The sequence below is a fragment of the Leucopleurus acutus genome (assembly GCF_964270905.1).
Source record: "Leucopleurus acutus genome assembly, chromosome: 12".
Taxonomy (NCBI): Eukaryota; Metazoa; Chordata; class Mammalia; order Artiodactyla; family Delphinidae; genus Leucopleurus; species Leucopleurus acutus.
This window is the reverse complement of record NC_139154.1, coordinates 11,458,834-11,464,833: the sequence shown is the minus strand read 5'-3', so window position 1 is coordinate 11,464,833 and position 6,000 is coordinate 11,458,834. Positions and strand designations below refer to the sequence as shown.

At 38.7% G+C, this 6,000-nt stretch overlaps 1 protein-coding gene across 1 annotated transcript in view; it reads right to left on the bottom strand.

Annotated features, from left to right (window-relative positions):
* DNAH6 (dynein axonemal heavy chain 6) overlaps window positions 1–6,000 on the bottom strand; it is a gene marked incomplete at both ends in the record, with an annotated part of 284,256 nt that overhangs the window by 154,688 nt on the left and 123,568 nt on the right. The window lies entirely within an intron of this gene.

Genomic DNA, 6,000 nt, shown 5'->3' with positions numbered 1-6,000 from the left:
AAATACTTCACAGGTTCCCAAAGAAACTAACACCTAGAATAGACACACTTAATGACTTAAGAAAACCTTGAAAAACTTTACTGGTAGAAGCTTTCATCATCTTTACCAGGTACTACACATGGCAGACAACAAACAGGGACCACTGAGCAGAAGCACAGCTGCACAGGGTAATGTAATGGTTGTTAATTTCTTCTACAGCAGAATCTTAATGGTGGAGGAGAATGAATATGTACTTGTGGCTATCTACACAGGAAAGTTCCTTTAGAGACTTGAATTTTGGGTTAAGCATTTTTACAAATATTGCATTATACCATCTCTATCTCTTTAAAAATAGAGCTAATGTTTTTTTGTTTGTTTGTTTCAAGATGGTCAACTGAGCATATACTGCTACCATCCCTTCCTCCTAAATGCCCATGAATGACAGAAAGGTAGAACTCTCTCCATTTCTGTACCTACACTTATACCTGTACCTGCTTGATAAAAGTATAATGGGAAGGGAAACCAGCAGCAGGAAGAAAGTTTTGAAAAAAAAATCTTGGAAGATGGAAAATACATAGATACAGATTACTCAACTGAGAAGGGCAGAATGCAGGCCCAAGACAGAGGGAAGGAAGAACTGCCCTTCAGGGGGGTCTCCAAGAAACTCCGAACCCAACAGCAATACATGCAAGAAAAGCAGACACAGGTCCCAGGGTGATCCTTGGGAATTAGCCAAAGATGAGTACTTGGAAAGATCAGGTTTGTTGGTCCTTCCCTTCTCTGTCCTTCCCTCTCCTTATTCCAAGTAGAGTAAACAGGGCTCTTAAGGCTGGCAGTGCTGACACTCTCCCTCCAGCCCAAAACCCAAGGACTGCCTTGTAGAGAAAGGGGGAGGTCTGTCTTTAGGAGATATAAGGAGATATTGGAAGAAGACATTAGGCTTGGGAGATAAGGAAAGCAGAGATAAAAAAAGACAGATGATTTCAGACCTCCACTTTACTCAACTGAGAGTCAAAAGGATAGACAGCTCCATCCAAGAGTGAAACCCACTTAACTTCACTACTAGAAGAAAAGTCCTTATTATTTTGGCATTTATAAAATGTTTCTGGCTTCCTGGCTGCCCATGCCCACACACTGTATGGGGAAGCCTGCTAACCAAACATACTACACTCCCACAGAGATCAGGGGAGCTTTTTCTTTTAAGGCAGGGGCCTTTTGAGGAAACAATTTGTTCTCACTAATCAACTCAGTGCTCACTTAAGAACTAAGTAGTAGAAGTCAACACATATTTGAGAAACATCACCATCAAGGAAGAGAGAAGAAGAATAAACTAAATGAGCAACCCTGAAGAAAATGGAGGTAATTTGGAGAACAAAAGAAAAGATTTAAAAATTCAAATGGAACCCTCAGAGAGATTTTAGAGGAAATTGCATTCCTATCATAAAACAAGATGCTCTAAGAAAGAATTAGTGAGAGATAAGAAATAATACCTGGAAATTAATCATATTATAGTCAAGATTACAAAAATGAAATAGATGGACTAAACAACAGAATGGATAAGACTAAAGACGAAGCTGGTCTTATGGATGACAAAGCTGAGGAACTCCTTCATGTTGTAGAGCAATGGTTTCATTCCCTGGGTGGTGAGGGGTACAGGAAGACTTCTCAAGGGATATTAATGGGACAGAAGTTTCAAAAGAAGAAAATTCCAGGTCAAATGGGACTATATCAAACTGAAAAGCTTCTGTACATCAAAGGAAGCCATCAAAAAAATGAAAAGGCAACCTAAGGAATAGAAGAACATATTTGCAAATCATATATCTGATAAGGGGTTAATATCTAAAATATATAAAGACATCATACAACTCAATAGAAAAACAAACAAACAAACCAATTTCAAAATGGGCAAAGACACTTTTCTGAAGAAGACACATAAATAAATTGTCAACAGGTATCCCGAAAGATACCCAACGTCACTAATCATCGGAGAAATACAAATCAAGACCACAGTGAGACATCACCTTACACCTGTTAGAATGTCCATTATCAAGAAGACAAGAAATGACAGGTGCGGTGAGGATGTGAAGAAAAGGGAACCCCTGTGCACTGTTGGTGGGAATGTAAATTGGTGCAGCCACTATGGAAAACATTATGAAGGTTCTTCAGAAATTTAAAAACACAAGTGCCATATTATTCAGCAATTCTACTTCTGGGTATTTATCCAAAGAAAATGAAAATCACTAACTCAAAAATATATCTGCACCCCCATGTTCATTGAAGCATTATTTACCATAACCATGACATGGAAACAACCTAAGTTTCCAACAATGGATGAATGGATAAAGAAAATTGGCTGTGACATATACATCACATTTGTGACAATATGTAATGGATGGACCTCGAGGGCATTATGCTAGGTGAAATAAGTCAGACAAATACTGTATGATATCACTACTATGTGGAATCTAAAAAAAACATGAACTCAAAGACATAGAAAATTGGTGGTGATGGATGTTAACTAAACTTACTGTAATCATTTTGGAATATATACATATAACAAATCATTATGTTGTACACGTAAAACTAATATAATATGTCAATTACACCTCAATTTAAAAAATTCCAGATCTTTATCTTCAATATGGGCTCTTTGCTAAAATTTATCTCCCTATAGCATGCCTGCAGTCAATGCCCATAGCTTTAATTCAAAAAGAGTCATGTACCAAAATGTTCATTGCAGCTCTATTTACAATAGCCAGGACATGGAAGCAACCTAAATGTCCATCAACAGATGAATGGATAAAGAAGATGTGGCACATATATACAATGGAATATTACTCAGTCATAAAAGGAAATGAAATTGAGTTATTTGTGGTGAGGTGGATGGACCTAGAGTCTGTCATACAGAGCGAAGTAAGTCAGAAGGAGAAAAACAAATACCGTATGCTAACACATATATATGGAATCTAAGAAAAAAAATAGGTCATGAAGAACCTAGGGGTAAGACAGGAATAAAGACACAGACCTACTAGAGCATGGACTTGAGGATATGGGGAGGGGGAGGGGTAGGCTGTGACGAGGTGAGAGAGTGGCGTGGACATATATACACTACCAAGAGTAAAGTGGATAGCTAGTGGGAAGCAGCCGCGTAGCACAGGGAGATCAGCTAGGTGGTTTGTGACCACCTAGAGGGGTGGGATAGGGAGGGTGGGAGGGAGGGAGACACAGGAGGGAAGAGATATGGGAACATGTGTATATGTATAACTGATTCACGTTGTTATAAAGCATTGTAAAGCAATTATACTCCAATAAAGATGTTTAAAAAAAAGATCACTGGAACTCATCCATGGTAAAAAAAAATTGGGTTTATTGCTTATTGCAAAAGGGAGACCACAGACCATGGGAAACCATGAGATGCCTCAGTAAAAGAACATTAAAAGGACTTCTTATAGGAAAGTTTGAGGAAGGTTCAATGAAGCAGGGTATTGCTCTATGTATTAGTTTTGAAGGGCGATTGTAACAAATGACTGTAAACTGGGTGGCTTAAAACAACAGAAATTATTTCTTGCATAGTTCTGGAGTCTATAAGTCTAAAATCAAGGTGTTGGCCAAGCCATACTCACTCTGAAAGTCCTAGGGGAGTATTCTTCCTCGTCTCTTCATAGCTTTTCATGTTTGCAGCCAATGATGAGTGTTCCTTGGCTCACCTCCTGTGTATATTCACGTGGCCTTCTCCTCTCTGTGTGTCTATAACCGAATTTTCCTCTTCTTACAAATCCACTAATTATTGGATTAGGGCTCATCCAGGTCCAGTAAGACCTCAGCTTAGCTTGGTTATATCTGCAGAGACCCTACTTCCAAATCAGGTCAGATTTACAGGTTGTCAGTCATTAAGACTTGAACATGTCTTTTTAGGGGACACCACGTCACTCTAAATTTTTGTTGGCGGAAAGCTGAGGTGATTCTCTGATGGGTATCATAATAACATCTATCTAGGAGTCTATAGGGCAGTGTGGCTCAAGGTGTCAGTAAAGATGTAGCAGTTACTCCAGTTAGTGGAGAGAGGAGGATATTCGGTCATTTTTGTGGTTTGGACAGAGTTCTTGTTTGTGTCTGTTCTCAGATTTGATTATGGTGTGGTTTTTGTCTCACGGCATCATGGGCACAAAATGACCAAGTCTGACGTTGGTGGTCTATGAAGCTGTTTGAGTTCAACTTGGAGAAGCACAGAGTCTGTTTGAACCAGGGCAGCTCTCAGTTGATAGCGGTCAGGGGCTAATTTCTTCCCCGCACCTTTTTTTGAAAGACATTAATTGTGTAGCGATTGATTGACCATTAAAAAAGAATTTTTGCAGTTATTTCTGCCATTTTAATTTTGATGCTTTATACTTTAAAAGAACTTTTTGTATCAGAGTATTTCAAACATACACAAGAGGTAAAAGAAGGTGCTCAGTTTAACAATCATCAACATTTTGCTCTTTTTAAAATACTTCCAACACTTTATGCTGTTGTTGGAGTATTTTAAAACAAGCCCCAGACATCATTAGTATTTCATCACAGATTCTGTAATGTGTAAGAACCTAAAAACAGAATAAAACAAAAAAAACCAAACCAATACCATTAACACATTCAAACAAAAATCAAGTAATTGGTTTTACCAAAACCCAAGTAATTCCTTGATGTCATCTAACAACAGTTCATGTTCAATTTTCCACAATGGTCCTAAAATGATCCTTTTACAGTAGGATAAGGATGCAAACAAGGTCCAAACACTGCTTAATATGTCTTTTTTTTAATCATCTTTATTGGAGTATAATTGTTTTACAATGTTGTGTTAGTTTCTGCTGTATAACAAAGTGAATCAGCCATACATATACATATATCCACATATCTCCTCCCTCTTGCGTCTCCCTCACAACCTCCTTATCCCACCCTTCTAGGTGGTCGCAAAGCACTGAGCTGTTCTCCCTGTGCTATGCCGCTGCTTCCCACTACCTATCTATTTTACGGTTAATGTGTCTTTTAATCTCTTTAAATTTATAACAGTTCTCTGCATCCTCCCCCTTTTATGCAATTTATTTTTTAAAGGTCTATAGGTTATTTTCCCTTTGGAATTTCTTGCATTCCATATTTGGCTGATTGAATTCTTGTGGTTAACATGTTTCTCTACCTTATATACTTCTTGAAAACTGTATTTAAATCTAGATACTTAATTAAATTCATTAGTTTGAGGTTTAAAAATTTCTAAACAGGAATAATTCAGATTGTGTACCAAAGAAGAAGATACATGTTTCCTGGTTGTCTCAAATTCAGTGATTTTTTTATTTTTTATTTTAAGAGGTTTTTTTTTTTTTTTTTTTAATGTGGTACGCAAGCCTCTCACTGTTGTGGCCTCTCCCGTTGTGGAGCACAGGCTCCGGACGCGCAGGCTCAGCGGCCATGGCTCACGGGCCCAGCCACTCCGTGGCATGTGGGATCCTCCCGGACCGGGGCACGAACCCGTGTTCCCTGCATCGGCAGGCAGACTCTCAACCACTGCGCCACCAGGGAAGCCCTCAATAATTTTTAAGAGTGGAAAATTCTGAGACCTACTCAATGAAAAATCTTACCGTGAATTCTCACCTCCTACATGTTTCATTTTCAATACGTAACTCTGAATACGTAACACCACACATTTCAATACGTAACTCATCTCTTCCTGTAAGCTTATTCCTTGTTCCTAGATTTCCCTGCTATTCTGTCTTGTATCTCATCTCCCCTCTTTCTACCTACTGACATGAACAGGTCTTTAATCTCACCACCATTTGACCAATCCTCCCCTGGCCTTGATTCCTACCTGGCCCACTCAGATTGCCTTGTGTTGACTCTCCTCTCTTGCTCTATTTATTCTACTTTAATCATTCCTTGCCCCACTAGTTTTCCCTAGCTTGCCATCACCCCTTTCTCTCCTTCTTTTGTTATGTCATGTTACAAATAGAGAAAGCCACATAAAACACTTAATGTTAGTGTTCAGATGCCAGG